This window comes from Xenopus laevis, chromosome 2S, assembly GCF_017654675.1.
Source record: "Xenopus laevis strain J_2021 chromosome 2S, Xenopus_laevis_v10.1, whole genome shotgun sequence".
Lineage (NCBI taxonomy): Eukaryota > Metazoa > Chordata > Amphibia > Anura > Pipidae > Xenopus > Xenopus laevis.
The window spans coordinates 85,547,458-85,568,574 of record NC_054374.1 but is presented as its reverse complement, the minus strand read 5'-3'; the positions used below and the strand labels follow the sequence as shown (position 1 = coordinate 85,568,574).

General features: G+C 38.7%; 1 protein-coding gene across 2 annotated transcripts in view; it reads right to left on the bottom strand.

Moving 5' to 3' along the window:
- rasl10b.S (RAS like family 10 member B S homeolog) overlaps positions 1–11,461 on the bottom strand; it is a 42,348-nt gene extending 30,887 nt beyond the window's left edge. For both annotated transcript variants that reach the window (XM_018249629.2, XM_018249628.2), the window contains exon 1: positions 11,319–11,461. The gene's annotated coding sequence lies outside the window, so the exon portion shown is untranslated. The remainder of the gene's footprint in view (positions 1–11,318) is intronic.
- Positions 11,462–21,117: the final 9,656 nt, after the last annotated feature.

The window sequence follows — 21,117 nt, the reverse complement described above, 5'->3', positions numbered from 1 at the left end:
ACATTTTTGCCTAACTAACTATATTAGAAACATGTTTTAGTTTGCACAACCTATCTATTTACCCAGTTTTTATTTTTACACTGAACAATTCCTTTAAGGCTGTAGGATGCTATTGGCATGCACCACATTAGTAATTGTTTACATGGACATTGTGTAGGATGATATTTCTGCTGTAAATAATAATAAGTTCTGTGCAGGAACGTAACTACAGGGCCCGTAACTGCATTCACGTGAATTGCCAGCATGTGCAGGCCTTGGTGCGATCGCACCACCGGTAGTTCCACCATTCGTTCTGCGTGAATAGATTTATTCATTTCTATTATTCAGACTGGCTGGTCCACATATCCAATAGTCTATAATATACCACTGGTGCACATAAATAATTCTTCTCTTTGATGAAGACTAGAGTTTTGACAAAAGTTTGACAGTAACCTTTAGAAACATATTATATATGAACTGTTGAGTTCTTTGCCATTTCCATGAAACTTGGAATTTATAAATCAGTGTGTGGCTAACTGAGAATTCAATTTACCCTCATATGTAATAAAAAAAACACTATGGGGCAGATTCACTAAAGGGCAAAGTTGCTAACGCTAGTGACTTTTTGCCAGAAATCCAATCTGCAGGGACATCGCCAATTCACTAACAGGCACAGATGACAGTTCGCTAGTGAACGGGACCATCGCTAGCATTCATTCCCACTCTATCCGCAGGCGACTTTTCGCTCAGGCGAATGATCTATGATCTGCAAATTCAGTAAGTGTAAGTGTGGTTTTTAAGATTTTACTGAATGTTACCTCTTTCGCCAGAGTTGACTTCACCACCTCAGACCAGGCGAACTGCTAAAATGAAGGTAGATCTTCCTCAGTCTTATGTCCATTACATCATATCCTGTCTGCCGAAAATGCATTAAAGTTTAAAAAACGCTGGCGACTTTTCCTTTTTTTAAGCGGGATTGCCAGCAAAAGTCCTGTCTTGAACTTTTTTTGGCTTAACATTTTCCCCCAGACATTTGAGAACATATGGAACATTCATTTTACAGTGGGCTCATGTGTAGAGCATAATATTAATTCTTTTGTCTTTAATAAGATTCCTTGGACATTTTTAATAAAAAGTGGTAACTTCAAGCATTTGCATCAACATCTCTAATAAAGACGTCCATACAACTTTAATGTACCCGCCATATTCAAATTGACCTAAGCGTAAGATCACTAGCGAATTTTCGATAGGCAAAAATGAACGGTAGCGAATCTTTGCTATAAAATACTCGCACTGCCGAAGTAACGCTAGCGAAAAGTTACCAGCGTTAGTTGCCCAGGACACAACTTCGCATATAAGTAAATTAGCATAGTGGTAGAGAATTTGCACCTGGCAAAGTGGTGTGAGGTGTGCTGGCAACAATTTACCCTTTAGTGAATCTGCCCCTATGTCTGCTTAGGAGCAGTAACCTACAACAAATAAGATACTTGTTTTAAAACAGGTGACCAGTAAATTCTACCAGCTGATTGGATGCTATGGGTAACTGCTGCTAAGCAAATGTAGAGTCTTTTAGCACATAACCCTATTATAGTCCAAAACCACGAAACCTTTTTAGAACACTTGGGCCTAAAAATAAAATTCTGAGAAATCCCATACTTTGCCATTGGCAGGCACACAGAAATAGGCTCAACAATGTCTGAACAGATTCATAACACAGAATGATATTTAAATTCATCATTTCTCTGTGGGTGCAAGCCTGAATCCACACAGTGTGAGAAATATAACAGGATTATCTGAGAGGTTTTATTTTTAGTTTGCCCTAGTTATTTCTTTATTATTATGGTTGACTGCCAAGTTCTTTATAAAGTCGTAATTGAGGCTTTGAAATAAAAAAACGTGGCAAGATACTGTGTTCATGCCTCATTAATTATCCCCCATGTGCTTTAGTGAGAATTCTGAGAATGCAACCCATGTGTTTATGAAATGTCTTCATTGCATTTATCTCATATTCAACAACCATTTCCTCCATGTAGTACACAAAAAGCGGATTCATCCATATTTTCCCCTGAGCTTTTGCCTCAGTAAATGCTCCTTTTATTCCCATGGCGTTATCCAATTGCAGCCTGCAGAACTGTATTTCTTTTACAAAGGATGCTGGCTATTTTCTTGATCATATGGGCCTTTGTGTTGCTGATTGCATTCCCTCTCTCCAATTCACCAGATGCACTGCTCTGTTCTTCTCTTGCTGAGTCTGCACTTACTGATTATTAAGGTTATGAAACCCCCCTTTTATTTATGTTTATCATCATCACAGCTGCTTCTTGTCAAAAGTACACATTCCCTTTTCCACTGATCTGAATGGTTTTGGCTTTTCTCTAGGCTCCTTTACAACCTCTAGGCATTAAAATGGGAACATAATTGCACTATGCCATTTGTGAAGAGGTTATTTATACAGGTATGGGACCTGTTATGCAGAATGCATGGAGCCAGGGGTTTTCCAGATAACAGATCTTTCAGTAATTTGGATCTTCATACCTTAAGTCCACTTGAAAATCATGTAAACATTAAATGAACCCAATATTCTGTTTTTATCTTCCGATAAGGATTAACTATATCTTAGCTGGATCAAGTCGTTGATACTGTTTTATTAGTACAGAGGAAAAGGAAATCATTTTTAAAAATTTGGATTATTTGGATAAAATGGAGTCTATGGGAGACGGCCTTTCTGTAAGAACGGGTTTCCAGATAACAGATCCCATACCTGTATGTAAAGTCTAGAGCTCTCTCATTGTGTACACCTATCATCTGTATTATGCTGGCAGAGATCCTGGGAGAGAAAGTGGAAACGTGCAGTGACTGATGAAGACTGTGACCAATTAATTCTATAATCATCCCTTCAAGTGTGCAGTGAGCCCATACATGACATCCTATGACTGAATACATTTTAGGTGGGATTTATATGCTAATCATTTAACAGGTTCTTAGCGACAAACTGGCATAATATTAGGGGGCTAGGCCCCCAGCAAAAAAAATTTCCAGCCCCCGATATTAGTTGCACTTGGTTGCATTAGCCTGCACTCGGTTGCAGAGTAACATCAACTCCCCCTCACTCACTTTTGCAATGCTGGTAGTGGGGGGAACAGGAACCATACAGCAGACACACAGCCATCCAGCTAGTAAGTAGTAATTAGTATGCGAGTTTCAACAATGACTGTATGTCAGTCAAAGCAAAAAATTAAATAAAGACTTTACATTACTGAGACAATCCTTATTAAAGGAACAGTAACACCAAAAAATATAAAAAATGTAAAGTAATGATAATATAATGTTTTGTTGCCCTGCACTGGTAAACTGGTGTTTGCTTCAGAGACACAACTATAGTTTGTATAAACAAGCTGCTGTGTAGCCATGGGGGCACAGGGGTGATTTTGGGGCATTAGCCCAAATGCCACCCCCCCCTCACGCTCCATGCTTAAAAAGCAGCATCGGAGCTGGTCAAAGGGGGGCAGCATCACGATAGCATTGAGCGCAATAGCAGAATTTCCCAGGTAAAACCTGCCATGGTCAAATTTCCTTGTTTTTGGGAAACTGCTGCTGCAAAAAAAAATTGCCATTACTTTAGTGTCGCACATCAAAAAAAATCACATATAAAAGATTCTCGTCTTTTTTTACGGGATTTTTTTGACACGAGAAACTAAATGTATGCCAAATTTTTGCCACAGTGAAACATGCCCTTACAGGAGCTCAGTACACTGTGAATTTGTGAATTGAAGATATAAACCAAAAGGGCTTGTTAAGAGTTAAATCTAGAGATGGTAACTGAATCCAATAACCAACATACACATATTGGACAATAACAGACACAGCACACATGGATTTATTTATCCACTCAGCACAATCACCATGATACAGGCTCATCTTGTGGAAGACCCTGTAATTTAAGTCATTTTGATAACAGGTGTAAAAAATACCTTTTATAAATCAGAGAGAAGGAAGTGATTTAATAATGTTTTGACTGCACTGTTAGTTCTATCGGCAGATGTGCATGGAAAGCTGTGATATGCTCATCTAGATTTGACAGTCTGCTGAAAACCAGAATGTAAAAGCTAGTAGTAATGTATAGAACAAAGAATAAAGTAAGGATCTTTTTTGCAAGAAGTTGCAATGGTTATATATTGGAGTACACTGTGCTGTGCTTGGGGCTTCTAGTTGTGGGATGAGAAAAAAAAGTTCCAACAGCTTTATAGTTACAGGTGTAAACTAAAAGGGGAATATTGTTGCACATCTCCCGAGAGGGCACCTAATTTTAGCCTAATGGGAGTGGAATTGTACCCATTAACATTATAATATTGAAGGTGAATGCAAGTCCCAATTCACTAAAACATCCTTTGGGATGACAAATCAAAGGTGAAAACAATAATCTGATATTCTGAAAAATGTACTTACAAGTGTGTCATCTAGATTTACATATACAAATTCATATACAGAGCTAAGAGACCCGATGCAACAGTATAAATGTTACTGTCTTTAACTAGATTACCCCCTGTGGTTATAATCAGGGCCAGATTTACATAGCGGGCACCCCTAGGCCTGCTGCTGTTTGTCACCCCTGTCCTCTCCCCTTCATTTTCATCATCAGGTTGGGAGCACATTGGATTGGCACATGGGAAATTTAAAAAAACTATTGTATCTCACTATCAGCCCAAGAGCTTCCGAACCGATGGGGGTGTGGTTTTGTTTCATGCCGCCCCTAAAATCCTGCCTCCTTAGGGACGGGCCTTGGTGGCTTTTCCATAAATCCGGCCAAGGTTATGAAAAAATATATAAATTTGTGTGGAAAGACTAATTTATTGTAAATAGGCTTAAAAACATCTCTTTTTTCAACTGTAAATGTTAGAAGTGTTGGTCTTGTTACACATGCTGCTTTTATAGTAGTCCATTTGCTAATTTATTCATGAAATCAATGCTGTGAACGAGAATAAGAATACACAATGTTTTTCAGTTTTCTACCCTATACAAAAATGAAACCAGAGAAAATGAATAATGAGTGTTTGGATGTTACTTAGGTGAATGAGGTTATATGAGGCTATATGAGGCTATGTGAGGCTCCCAATTGATTTCTTCAGGAGCAGGACACTCTGACCACTTTGTTAAGTGAATATGTTTGTTTATTTGTGGTTTTACCTTTGCTATGTGCATGCAGAACTCTGGGAATTGTATAAATAGGCTAAACTAACTTAGACCAGTACAATGCAGTTTCATATTTCTCAAGAGCAAACAACTTCCCAGTATACATATAACCAGATTCAGTATACAAGCCAAAGTCATAAAACTGAGCTCAATCTGAAATGAAAAAGACAACACATGGGGTCTTCCAGTACTGAGCTAACACAACTAACTACACATATGACTTATGTGCAACTGAAGTTGATATATATATACACACACACACACACACAAGAATCATAACTTAATTGGGCCTTGCTCAGGTACAGTAAATTAAAAACAATCTGTATGTATGCATACATTCACACGTTTTCTGGGTTTTGTTTTAGTACCTAAATAACTGCTAAGTTATTCAGGTTATAATTATTTTGTGACGTTTGTGTAAGAAAAAGTTTAATCTCATTCATAGCTGTCTACACACCCATAGAAGGGGCCTCTGCATAATGGTGTTGTTAAAAATTGATAAGATACCACAAGCTAGCAAAACATTATATTAAACATATAAATCATTTGCATTTTTATGGTTAGTTAAAGGTTCCAAACACATCAGTTAAAAGTGCTGATCCAGCAGAATTCTGCACTGACATCCATTTCTCAAAAGAGCAAACAGATTTCTTTATATTTAATTTTGAAATCTGACATGGGACTAGACATATTGTCAGTTTCCCAGCTGCCCCTGTCATGTAACTTGTGCTCTGATAAACTTCAATCACTCTTTACTGCTGTACTGCAAACTGGAGTGATATCATCCTCCTCCCTTCCCCCCAGCAGAACAATGGGAAGGTAACCAGATAGCAGCTCCCTAACACAAGATAACAGCTGCCTGGTAGATCTAAGAACAGCACTCAATAGTAAAATCCAGGTCCCACTGCGACACATTCAGTTACATTGAGTAGGAGAAACAACAGCCTGCCAGAAAGCAGTTCCATCTTAAAGTGCTGGCTCTTTCTGAAAGCACGTGACCAGGCAAAATGACCTGAGATGGCGCCTGCACACCAATATTACAACTAAAAAAATACACTTGCTGGTTCAGGAATTACATTTTATATTGTAGAGTGAATTATTTGCAGTGTAAACAGTGTAATTTAGAAATAAAAACTACATAATAAAAATCACAACAGAATCCCTTTAAATCAATAATTTTTATTGTAAAAGTGTGTTTTGAAATGTTATGTTTTCTTCTAAGAGATTTGGTAAAGCAGTCCATGTTTCACTAAGGTGCAGGGAATATTGTTGGAAACATGTATTGTGCTTGCCACCTGTTAGTATAGTCAACTTGCAGTTACTTCAAGAAAAAAAACCTTTTTTCAATTCCATGTATTCTACCAATTCAGCTGCTAAGAAACTGAAGCACGAAAATGGCTTTAGCTGACATGCTGTATAGTCAGGCCGGAAGTCATGCAAAGCCACAAAGGCCTGGGCCTAGGGAGGCATTCTAAGGAGCACTGGGGACACGTAGTCCTGGAAGCATAATCCCAAGTGCTCCAGCGCATGAAGCCTTGGGGCGCCCAAGGCCAAAATCCAGCCCTGTGTATAGGTTGCATAATCAAATCTAGCCATGTTTTTAAGAATGTGTAACTATAAAGAGACTTTGTATGCTGTGCTTTATTGACCTGGAAACTTTAGAAAACCACTGAATCAAAATCAATGCAATGCTTCAAAGTGAGCTAGCGATTACCATGGAGCTGCAATTAGAGCCATGTAATGTCCCCCAAAAGACAACAGTGCACTACAGCTGCCAAATTGCTTTGCCTGTGTGAGAGCATTAGGAGCTTATGAAGGAAGCAGACTCTGTGCATACCACTTATCACAGTGACCTCCACTTCTTCCTTCAAAGACTAAAGGCATGGGACAGCCAAATTTCTTGTCTGTCACTGCAGATGAGGTCATGTTATAAAAAAAGCAAAGAGAAAGCCCATACTGTCACTTAGAATCTGGCTCACTCTGCCAGACAAAACATTTCAAACGGGGACACTTTATTTCCCCAAAAGCAGCTATTTTAAGCATATTAATTTTAACCCCCGCTTTGTAGCATAGCAGCTATGGCAGCAGCAAAGAACTCATTTAACCCAGAGCAGACTTCTACCATGCCAGGCACATTCTGCCTTATACACAACCTTATACACAACCTTATACACAACCTTATACACAACCTTATACACAACCTTATACAAGCGCTGCATGCCCTAATTATGTGTGACATAAGTACCTGCAATCATAACAGACAAACAATCCATAGAGCTAGCAAATATTTGATTCTCAGCATCAAAAATAATTCTAAAGGACCTTCTTCTGCCAGCATTCAAGATGCATTTCAGGATGAGATAATATTCTATAAGTATATATTCTACTAATATGAGCTATAAATTACATCTTATATGAACTTTAAATTACATTCTTGGAAAATGAAATATTAAATAAATAATATATTGGAAAATTCAAAATATTCAAATATTAGTTGGAAAAAGAAAATTGCTATTAGACACATTATCTGTCTGTCCTTTATGATCCTCACCATCAGGGGCGTAACTACAAAATAAGCAGATCCTACCGCTGCAGAGGGGCCCGAAGAAGGTATAGGGGGCCCCATGAGACCCTCATTAATGAGCAACCTAAACATATATTGGAAAAAAAGGACAACCTCTGAATATGTTGAGGGGCCTAAAATGAATTTGCTGTGGGGCACAGTAAGAACGAATTACGTAACTGCTCACCACTGTTGGTTTTCACCTATAAAATAATGTTGCAACAATCAGCTCTCCTTCAGTCAAAACTGCAATTCCCAAAGGGCAAACGGGTCACCATAGCTAATCATATAAAAAGCTGGCATTTGATTCTAGTTATATATAAATTGCACATTGTTTTAATGGAAAGGAATAGGTACTAAAACTTTAATCTGTGCCTACAAATTCCTTAGGCCAGTGTCGCATATAGCCCACAGGCAATTGGTTTTGGTGCAAAATACATATTTTTTGAAGATGAAGGCTCCAGTGTATATATGCTGGTGAAGAAGATGCACTGTGTGACACTAGCCTTAAAAGGGAAGGAATTTTAAACCATACCTTAAAAATCCACATTTTACTAAATTCTATGTAAAAGCAAGTGTTGTTGAGAAGCCAGTTAAAATATTAATAGGATTACTTGTTTTCCTTTTTTTCTTAAATTGAACAGCGCATTGCCCAGTACACCTAGAGCCATATGGGTATACACTGGTGCATCCCACAAATCTAGTCAGTAGTTGGTCCACACATGTTGTAATAGTGGCCATACATGGGCAGATTAAAGCTGCGATATTGGTCTTTTAGACCAATTCTGGTCTTCCCGATCGATAGCTGGCCACGATGTCGACCGGGAAGGTTTAATTTTTTCAGGCGATCAACCTGTCAGAGCCCATTGCTCCTCGCTGTAATCCGAGCGTTCGAAACAAACAAGAGGATCTTATAGTATATGGCCAGCTTTAGGGAAATCTGTTTGGGTGCAATATGATCACATACATTAATGGCCAACATTGCACAAATATCTTAGAGATCTGATGACATGTACAAACTATATGGAAGGTGAAAAGTACAGAAAACAAATGCAAACCGGCAAAAGGGTTATTTAAAAAACACAGGAAATGATGCAAAGTGCCAAAAACAGGGGTAAACTGTCATGTTTTCACATTTTGCACCCTGTTCCATAGTGAATGCCTACAGGTGTAGGTCTTCTACATGTACCTGTCTGTTTTTGAAAGCACTGTATTCATGAGGAACAGGCTGAGGGAGGTACATAGGCACCCCCTAACCCACCCCCTAACTTGTGATTCATTCAGACATGCAAATTAGAGCCAGCAGGCATTTGGTGCACTGTATCCCTGCAGCATTGCACCTTGCACTGTGTTCTGAATTCAGCAAAAGATGTAAGGAAACAGCTGTGCACAAATCCCCAGCTGTGAATGCTTTGTAGTTGAGCACTAAAGGGTGTAATGTTTGGTTGTATCCCCATGAAGCAACTCCGTTATGTTATTATTATATTTTTTCTGCATTTGTATATTTTTTTCCATTAGGACTCACCTCCAAAACACACAAATACACACCAGGTTAAAGTTGCTTTGTGTTTTTCTTATATTATATATGTGTTTTCTTTTATATATAATATATATATATATATATATATATATATATATATATATATATATATATATATATATATATATATATATATATATATAAATATATATATATATACTGTGTGTCTAATCTTCCACTTCTGCACTCAGTATGTGAGGCTGTGCTATGTGTAGCCATATAATTTTGTAGGACTAGAGTGTTTACAGCCAAAGCAGAATTCATGATTTAAAGGTAGCAATCTGCTGTAATATTTACACAGGAAAGTGCTAGCAACAATGTATTATTTGTATCTGTGGGTTATTTTTGTACACAGTATTACACAGAGAGTGTTAGTCTGGAATACGTTGTGCCCACTCTGTAAAAACTTATAAGGCCACAAACAGTTTATACAGGAGCACCTGTTTGGCCAAACTACAAATCTTTCAATAGTGTCCATAGTTAGAAAATGTGCCCCTCCCCCCATTTAGATGTGAATTAGAAGAAAATGTGACAAATACCTAGAGATCCCCAGGTTTTCTCTGAAGTAGAACTTTATATGCTGCATAATAACCTGCATGTAAGTTTTGTGCATTTCTTCTACATTACCACCCTATACTATACAAATTATGGTTGATCCCAATGTTATTAATAGGGAAAAAAGATAAATATATATGAAGGCCGGTATTTTTTTCCAGGAAAGGTGGCAACCCTAGCTGTGATTGACTATTTGGCAGCCTCTATGTAAACTGGCAGTCTTAATGAGGCTCTGTTTGGCCGTATACCTGTTTTTTATACAACCAAAACTTGCTTCCAAGGCAGCAATTCAAAAATAATGACCTGCTTTGAGGCCACTGGGAGCAACATAGGGTAAGGTCACACTGGGTGTTTTGGGGAGATTTGGTCGCCTGGCGACTAATCGTCTTGTCTTTGTGGCGACCAATCTCCCCAAGCATCTTCCCTGACTCTGCGCGTGCGAAAATGCTAATCACACGCGGCGATTCGTTTTCCGAAGTCGCCAGGGAAGGCGTTTGGGGAGACTGGTCGCTGCAAAGATGACCAAATCTCCCAAAAACGCCCAGTGTGGCCTTACCATAAATGGTTGGGGACTGGGGAGCAACATGTTGCTCAAGAGCCACTGGTTGGGGATCACTGCTATAATGGATGCACCCCTTAGGTAGCAACAGATAATGGTGTGTGTGATCTGATCAGCAAAATTGTGTCAGAAAATGGAACCAATAAATGGAACTTGCATCAAATGAAAGCCCAATAAAGTAGAACACTTTGTTAAAGGAGCCAGAGAAGAGTGCGGCACCGGGTCTGCTCTGTATATGCCGCAAATAAAAAGATGCCAGAAGCTACCAACACTCAAAGCAATTTATGTTTTCTAAAAGCAGAAGGGCTGTGTGATTGATTTTTATGGCTACAGCGATTTCATTGCTAAGAATATTAATCATGGCAAGGCTGTGTTAAAAACAATTTTGGAACAGCCTCCAAGAGCATTGTTACACATTGTACTAGTTGTAAATAAGCAACATACGCAGCGCTAACTCTGGCGCACACAGCCCTGGTCCCAGCTGTCAGTAGAGTGACATTGAGCACATCAAGTGGCAGATCAGATTAGCGCTGTACGGGAGAGAGGCAGATCCACAGCAGCGCAATCTAATCAGCACCACTTAAGTCCGGACAGCTCCATCCAGCCATGTGCTGCCACTCGCACTCTTGTTCTCCCCAGCATTGTATGGGTTAACGCTCTCCAGAAACCTCTTACACTCCGGCACACAAATACACACACATCCCTACACGCGTATACACACACACACACACAGAAATACGTACACACACAGCACAGGTACTGCGCTAAGCCCTAACAAATGGCACACGCTCTCTGCCAGACTTTCAGGAGAATAAATTGCACGCAATGCGCTACAGGCTAAATGCACAGACGCACGGCATAACACTTCCCTGGAGGAACGCTGCAGCCTCGAAAAGACAATATAGCCAGCGCAGGGGGATCTCTAACCCTACCTTAACTGCTGCCAGCCTTGTCTTCTGCCTTTAACTGGTCTTCAGCCTCTCATTGACCGCGATCTTCTCCACTCACTGTCTCCGCGCCATCTATCCACATCCCCCCTCCGGAGCACGAGTGGAGGCAAAGGGGCGGGGCCTCCAAATCTGCGCCGCAGTTCTGCGGGATCCTAATGCCCCTGTGTATCGCTCAGTGTCGGACTGGGACACCAGGGGCCCACCAGAAACCTTAGACCAGGGGCCCACTCTCAGTACCAATATTCTTCATCTCCTCAATCAACCTCTATTCTCCTAGTTTGTTTTCTTTACATACTATAATCTATTATTCCATCTATTTAGCCTCTTTGTTCTCATAGAAATAGGGAATGACATAGAAATAGGCGGGCCAAATGTTTAGCAACATGAGGGCCCACTGAAACCTGGGCCCACCGGGAGTTTTCCCGGTTTCCCGGTGGGCCAGTCCGACACTGGTATCGCTGGTAGGTTGGAGCAAATGGGCAAAACCGCACTGAACCCGTTCCATAGGATTGTGCTTGATCCTTATACTGGTGAGCGCACGACGTGTACAATGAAACCGGAGGAGCGATATATAGGAATGAGTCTGCTACAGTAACACACAGGCACAATGCACAGACTCTCCGCGGATTAAGCTTCAGAGCAGTAGGTTGAATACATTGGCGTGGAAATGTCCTTGTGTGGGAGATCGCTGTGTTTATCTCCATTGCATGGTGTTGTCATTCTTGTCTCCTGGCACTGGGGTCTTGGGCTTCCATTTGCCCCTGGGCATTGTTCTGTGAACTTTGTACATTCTCCCTCTATTGCCACCAGGCCCGGACTGGCAATCTTTGGGTTCTGGCAGATGCCATACTAAGTCACTATTTAGTGGGCTGGTGAGGAGCTGATTGGGCCTCTCTGTATTGAATGCCTTGCCTATTTTGACTCCCAGTCCAGATCTGATTTTGCACAAGGGTTTCTTACTGCACTACCAGGATATTCTAATAGTAGGCGCATTGTTTTGTGAAGAAAGTGGCACCTGTGTGTTTGGCACAGTGTAAACAGTTTCTGCCCTTTCCCTCCCAAAAAAGAAATGTTCGGTGCAGAGAAAAAAAGTAATGCATAAGGGGAAGAGAAAAAAGATGCTATATTCTTATAAGAATTTGAAAAGCGTACATAGGAAATGAAGATGGGCAGATATTTGAATGGCACTCTCTTGTTTGTATAGGATTAACAACCCTGGAATTCTTCTTACAGTATCTTAATTTGAGGTATTCAGAAAAGAGACCTGAGTGGGTCTAATCAGGTATTACAGGCATATGCCAACCAGTTTTACATGCTCAGGACACTTACTGACCAAGAGAAGCTTTGGGCCAGGGGCAGACCAAGAAGAGCTCGGGGTCCTTTGCTCTCATCCTGCATATTTTTTTCAGGCTGAGAGAAGCAGATCTGCTCTGAGGTTGGCCTGAAAATGCCTACGGCAAAGCATTCACTGGCACACGGGTAATGCTGGCAGGGTGATACCCTTGCTTTAAATTTATTTAATGCAGCATGCTGCATTAAATAAATTTAAAGCAAGGGTATCACCCTGCCAGCATTACCCGTGTGCCAGTGAATCCTTTGCCGTATACATTGTACAGGTGGCCGAGACCTATCTCACCGTGCACTGGGGCTTCGCATTTGGAGGACTAGGTAGTGCGTCTGTATTGAACTTTTCCATATGGCCTGAAAATGCCTGCTTTCTTGTATTTGGGCCCACCTCCTCTCTGCTACATGACTGCATGCAAGCGGATCTAATTCAGATCAATGGAGATTGGATAGGGAACTGATCTGCTTTCTCTCAGCCTGCAAAAATATGCAGGCTGAGAGCAGCAGAGCCAAGAGACCTGCTCTTCTGATTCCACATTTTTCATCTTCTTTTGAATTTTGTCTTTATTAATTGCCCCAGGGCCGTTTCAGGCCCCTATGCTGCCCAGAGGTGACCAAGCTGATGCCACCCCTTTCGACCCCCAGTGCTTGAACTTTTCTTGCATCACTCTTTCACTGACACTAACGGGGTTAAATATATATGAATGCTATAACTAGGGTTGCCACCTTTTCCTGGAAAAAAAATACTGGCCTTCCTATATATTTATCTTTTTTCCCTATTAATAACATTGGGATCAACCATCATATTTAGCGGCCAGGCCGGTAAAATACCGGCTAGGTGGCAACCCTAGCTATAACTATAAAATCAGAATTTTTAGTGGAAAGAAAACTTGAAAAAGTCTGAATCTGAAAATACTCCATCTTCAAAATGTTGAAAAATTCTAAAAATTCTGAAATTTCTGGCATCAAATTTGAAAAATTCGTTTTCATGCAACAATCCGAGAAAGTTGCTGTTTTTCATGGTTTTTTTAATGATAAATAAGAGTAAATCATGGATTCTAGTTCGGTTGGACTTTTTTATTTAAAACATGAGAAAAATTTGGATTTTGATAAATAACCCCCTACCATTACATTAAAGGCAGTACAGGGCATATATTCTCACTGTATTATATTATATTCTCACTAGGATATTCCTATGATTGTTCTTGATATGCACGTCTTTTTAAGTAATGCTAAATAGAACTAAATGGACTAATGAAGTGAAAAAGCGTATATTATCTTGCAGAAATGTAATTAATAAGGCCGCATTTGGGCACAGCATCACTGTAGCAGACACATTATCTGTATCAACACACAACTGCTGTCTATAGCTGCTTTAAACTCAAATTTCCAAATGCCAAAATTATGACACTGTGTACATATAATCTATAATTTTAATCAAGCATTTCACAGCTATGGGGTGGTACAATTTCACTCTTATGGTAACACTGCAAGCAGGAGCTGTCACAAGCTTGCCAGATTATATTACTATTGTCTTAACCGGCATGCTTGAGCTGTCATTTGTTCTTGGCATATGCTGATGCTATTTAATGGGCCAAATTGCAATTATATCCAGTAAGTTTGCATCTTTGTTTTATTAAAAAAAAACTACAGCAACTAAATAAAGAAGAAAATCCTGTGCATTTCAATATATGACAGACTTTCTAGTTGTGGGCTGGAGCAGGGGCCCAAAAGCATGATAAATGCCCATTCTATTAGGGTCAGACTCAGTGTAGTGAACATTTATGTGCTTATTAAGATGTATTTAAAACTAAAGCAGGACCATGTATCTGTCCTTTTCATTTATTTTGTATATTTGTTTCAGCATTAAAACGTTAACTGCACTTGTTTGTATTATTTTCTATTAGGTTTAAAATTAAGTTGTGTTTCTAAGTTGCCCATGACATTTTCCCCTTTTACGCACTTCAGACATTGGATCAGAATAACATGAATACACTAGAAAGGGAATTCTAATTTACCAGCATTGGTGCTTGTCCATAGCAACCAATCAGCAGCTCTTGAGCTGTCTAATGCAAGCTAGAAAAGACCTGACTGGTTGTCATAGGAAACCAAATGTGTGGTTTAGCACTCATGTTAGTAAATCAGTACCAGGCAGGATATTTTGCTGAGGATTGTCTAATGTTTTACCAACAGAAGAAATGCAAGATAATATACTTACATCCTATAAAAAGCATGTATGCCCAGTTAAAAACATCACAAAGGCAATATAGAATATTTCAAATAAATGATATTCATTTTTGTCAAGTCCACAACTCCAGCCAACAAAACAAGCCTGCCTTTAGACAATTTGCTACAAGACTGAACAGTTTTGCAAAGGCTGGATAAAGGAATGCAGCTGAAAGAATTAAAAATACCATTCTGAAAACAAAACACTGATCTCTATGTCCTTGACCCTCTCAGACATAGCAAGGCTGCTATCTTTTGGCCTGCTAATCCACTTGTCTGTCTCTATATTGAGCCTGCTACTCAACTGCTACAAAACCTTTATCTGGAACTGTATATGAGGTATATGTCTCACTTCGGATCACTGAGATTCATATATATATATGTGAGTTTGTGTGTGTATATATATTTTTAAATTCCATCTCAAATACAAGTTACCCAGAGATCGAATACAGTATTTTAAGCAATAAATATAAAACGTATACTTCTGTTAAATCTTTAAAATAAGTTAAAATAAGATATGGCTCCTTCTTATATGACACCAAAGTTCCACTTTACTGGGGCTAATAATTTGTACTCTGGCTAACAGCAGCACATTCCCAGCTGGGAAATATACCTAGACCTTTATGTGTTTTAAAAGCCCTACCTGCACCCTGGGGAACCCATAACTGAATAAGCCTTCCCCTAGAGCAGGGATCCCCAACCTTTTGAACCCGTGAGCAACATTCAGAAGAAAAAGGAGTTGGGGAGCAACACAAGCATGAAAAATGTTCTTGGGGTGCCAAATAAGGGCTGTGATTGGCCATTTGGTAGCCCTTATGTGGATTGTCAACCTACATTGAGGCTCTGTTTGGCAGTGCACCTGTTTTTTATACAACCAAAACTTGCCTCCAAGCCTGGAATTCAAAATTAATCACCTGCTTTGAGGACCCTGAGAGCAACATCCAACGGGTTGGAGAGCAACATGTTGCTCACGAGCTACTGGTTGGGGATCATTGCCCTAGAGTATTGTCTCTCTGCATTGTTTTGGTTTCAGAACATCTTGCTTTTCTTGCTTCCTCTCAGGGGAATACCTTTCTAACTTTTTATGTTTTTTCCCCCTGTGTTCTCTGAATGGAAATCTCTGTACATTCAATCAGTAGTCAAGTCACTTCTATCTTATGGCAGAAGATCAAAGGATATCTTCTCACTAAAATACAGGTAATACTGTTACATACTGTATATACACATACATAGGGTACCTTAACATTTTGATGTGTTGGTGTGATACTCTGCTTTTTTTTGTCTAGATAAAGGATTATCACCAAAACAAATGATCTAATATTTTATATATGAAGATATTTATATATATCATCTGGCACAAATCAATACAAACAGAGGGAAAACATACACACTTCACACAAAAGTTGCCTTAGTTGGTCTTGAATCCAAGACCTAATCATTATAATCGCACCTGGTTTGTCTAGCAGCCAGACAGTTGGGATACTTTTATATGATATGGTCTGGGACAAAAAGTAAATCCAAACCCATTGTTATCTTTTTTACAAGCAGTACACATTGGGACTGCTCATAAAAAGGTAACGATAGTTGATAAACTGAATTTGTAGTTTATTGTATGTTAATACAATATTCTGCCATTGTGAATAAGTATAAAATCCACATGAATAAACTCCTTGTAGACTGTAATGCATTTTGTCTTTAGTTTTGTAACTGGATGCCTTTTTTTTTTTACAATGTATGCTAAATATTTTTGGCATATTATAATTATTTCTGGACCAATTAAATACATTTTCAGCAAGTGAAGTGCTTTTGTTAGTGTGACTTATTTTAATCATATAACAGTGTAGCAAATTTTGTAGATGACGTTTTTAAATTTGTCTCTATTAGGATTACTGCCAGATTAGATAGAGTTAATAAGTGAAAAATGTATCAATGATACAGGCTTTGTTTATTTAGGTTATTAGTGAAGTTGGGGTTTTTAAATGGCTTACACCATATGGTGGAAAGGTGGAAATGGGCGTAGTAGCACCAAGGAAAACATTTTGCACCACAGAAAAATTGTTATGTGGATATATGTGGATATATATGAACAAAGCATCCCCCAGAAATGGCAGACCTTTTTTGTATAGGCTTGAAATACTATAAAATGAAAAAAAAAATGTAAACTTTGAACTTTAATTTTGGGAAAAACTGTAAAAAATAAAACACACACAGCAAAAAAGTCATTATTTCTAGAGAACAATCTGAAGACAATTGAACTGAAAAGTGTTGGAAGGTGAACAACCCCTTTAACAGAAGAGGAGAATACATCTGCAATCTTGCAATCCCAAAGTGCAAATGAGAGAAAAGGTTGGTGCATCTACTTTAATAATTAAAGTCCATTATAGGTAAGATTTAATCTTACCTATAATGGACTTTTGTTCAAAATACAGTCAATTACATGGAAACATGGGTTGTTTATCAACACTGGGCAAATATGCCCATGGGCAGTAACCCATGGCAACCAATCAGATTGCTGCATTCATTGTTCTACTTGCAGCTGGTTTCAAAAATCTAACCGCTGATTGGTTGCTCTAGGTATGGGCAAATTTGCCCAGTGTTGATAAATGAGCCCCAATATGTTTTTTTTCACTGGGGGAAATGAAGACTAAGGAATTGTTTTACTATGCTGAATGGAATTAACAATACTTGCAATATTCAACAAATGTACATGTATTTAAAATCTTTTCTGTATGTTGGTAGGCCTCATAAGATGTGACTTGGTTGGTTCTATTTCCTCTCATGTTTTGTCCCAATTTGAGATTGAAAACCACAGCTGTGGTTATAATATCTATTTATGACAAAAGGGATTCCTGATATGCATATGGTAGGATGATATTTTACTACAGCTCATAGCATTACCAGGCCATGTAAAACTGCATTTGAAGATCCGACTCCATATGCTTTCCTTAAAATACATTTTCATCTGATAATCCCTTTTTTAAATGAGAAGATTTTTTTATTTAATGGAATCTGACTGCCACATTAATTGGTGACTACAATTATGTGATACTTTTTTCCTCTCTACAGAGCATTCTCTACAAACTGCTCTAGAGAACAACAACAATGAACAGAAGCAGAAGTTAACAAAACAATAAAAAGAACTATATTAATGTGCATTCTGCATATTAGACAGAATAGTGATGTGTGTGAGGATTCTACCCCACTCTGCCTGAGGCACTAGAATGTAATTCTCAGCTCAGTAGAGCAACCGCTCACTGAGAAACATTAGGCACTATGAAAATCCTGTGTAACCAACCATGTATTAAATGAATATTGTTCACTTGTAAATAGCACATCCATTTTTGTATTAATGACCCGGAGGTGGGCATTGAAAGTACTGTTTCTATCTTTGCAGATGATACTAAATTGTGCAGAACTATAGGTTCCATGCAGGATGCTGACACTTTGCAGAGTGATTTGTCTAAGTTGGGAAACTGGGCAGCAAACTGGAAAATGAGGTTCAATGTTGATAAATGCAAGGTTATGTACTTTGGCAAAAATAATATAAATGCAAGTTATACACTAAATGGCAATGTATTGGGAGTTTCCTTAAATGAGAAGGATCTAGGGGTCTTTGTAGATAACAAGTTGTCTAATTCTGGGCAGTGTCATTCTGTGGCTACTAAAGCAAATAAAGTTCTGTCTTGCATAAAAAAGGCCATTAACTCAAGGGATGAAAACATAATTATGCCTCTTTATAGGTCCCTGGTAAGGCCTCATCTGGAGTATGCAGTGCAGTTTTGGACTCCAGTCCTTAAGAGGGATATAAATGAGCTGGAGAGAGTGCAGAGACGTGCAACTAAATTGGTTAGAGGGATGGAAGACTTAAATTATGAGGGTAGACTAACAAGGTTGGGGTTGTTTTCTCTGGAAAAAAGGCACTTGCGAGGGGACATGATTACACTTTACAAGTACATTAGAGAACATTATAGACAAATAGCAGGGGACCTTTTTACCCATAAAGTGGATCACCGCACCAGAGGCCACCCCTTTAGACTAGAAGAAAAGAACTTTCATTTGAAGCAACGTAAGTGGTTCTTCACAGTCAGGACAGTGAGGTTGTGGAATGCACTGCCGGGTGATGTTGTGATGGCTGATTCAGTTAATACCTTTAAGAATGGCTTGGATGATTTCTTGGACAGACATAATAATATCAAAGGCTATTGTGATACTAAACTCTATAGTTAATATAGATATGGGTAGATATAATTTATGTGAAAGTAGGGAGGGGTGTGTGTATGGATGCTGGGTTTTCATTTGGAGGGGTTGAACTTGATGGACTTTTTTAACCCTGGTTTAACTATGTAACTACTATGTAACTATGTAACTATCTATTTTGTTATTGGTTTCTATGTTCTGCCACAAAACAAACAGATATGCAAATCACTAACTACAGTAGTTACATTTGTTTATATTACCCACTTTGAAATTTACAAGCAGACTACAATCCGGAGTAATACAACTACAATCCAGATTATTATGACATACATATAAAAGCAAAAGTGGCATTTAAATAACATTAATGTTTTTATTACCATCCACCTTGTTAATGTTCACAGATCAGTCCTTCTCTTCATGCTTCAAGATCATTTGTGAAATCAGGGATATGTGTTATAAATACTGGGCTGCACTGATAGCATTTCATTTAAATGGAATGAGTGTGGCCATAATAAATGGTACAATTTACCCTAGCAGACGTGCAGTAGTCTGATTTAGAGACTACAATATGAATAGGAACGGGCCCGAATAGAAAGAGAATTAATACAAATGAACACAACATAACTGTAACCTCACAGCAATAGTGTTTTGGTTACTGGGGCCAGTGACCCCCATTTGACAACAGGAAAGAGGCAGTAAATAAAACATTTGATACCAAATAAATAAATGAAGACCAGCTGAAAAGTGGTAAAAACATAAGAAAATGGTAGGATAGGATTCCATCACCACAGGATAAGCATTCATTGTAAAGAAAAAAGGTGTGATATTGTTCTTTTTAAATTATGTATTAAAAGGATGATGTGGTCAGCCATCTGAGCTGAATCTGTAGATAAAGTTTGCTCCATCTGTAGATTTTTTATTGATTTTTATAAACAGTGTTTGAGACACTTGCATTCCATCCAATCTTGGTTTTACAAAGGGCTTCTGGAGTCAGCGGGGTCAACTTTGGCACAGGGGGGTGCAATCTATTAACTGACTAATCTGAACACAACCAACAGGTGGTGAAAAAGAGAAAGTCGCTAACACTTTAGCACTTTGAGGAGATTAAAGTTACAGATAAAGGTGGCCATACATAGACCAATACATGTACATTGTGTCTGACCATCAGTGCAAACAGGACAGCAGGAAATAATGAAGAGCCATTGAGCTCTGTCTCCTCTTTACTTTCACTCATTGTAGCATTATTCCCATATAATTCCTTCAGCCAATACCATCACAGGCCTTATGTTCCTTTGAATATTAGAAGGTGAGTACACAGGCAGAACAGAACTGGCAATCACTATGGAAAATGTAGTAACAGTATTTAACAGGCAAGCAAATGTTATGTTTTTAATTCTTTCATCCCAGGCAATATATTGATTAACAATAAATGTGTCCGTATATAGAACTCTGTAAGTGTTGAGATGGATATGGTGGGATCGATTCTCCTGTCTAAGACAGATAAGAACATTTACACAAATGTCTCGCTCCTTTAATCCCTTCATAATGTACTGATATTTTCTCTGTCTTCTTTCGATTAAGCCTTTAATCTGCAGCCTCATCTATGATCTCAGGAACAGTATGCTACAGCTACAGCAATCTTTTGCATTGTCTATACATCAATGTCATTTAATGTTTTGCACAATATCTAAATTTTAACTTTAATTTAAAATGTAAATTCAAATTTATTCTTCTGTTGCGGTTGTATTTAAGCTTGTGTAGTCCTTAATTTTTAACCCTCAGGACTAGCTTCCACTTAACTGGTATTGAGCACTGGATACAGACACTGAGTCTCTGCTGGGCTCTTGGAATACAGTGTGGAGCAAGGGAGAGGTGATGCAGAATTATACCTCTTAGCTACTCGAAACAGAGTTTCTGGAAGTTAGGAGTTGTTTGCCTTTGAGCTAACTTTTAGTATAATGTAGAAAGTGATATTCTGAAATAGTTTGCAATTGGTTTGCATTATTTGTGCTTA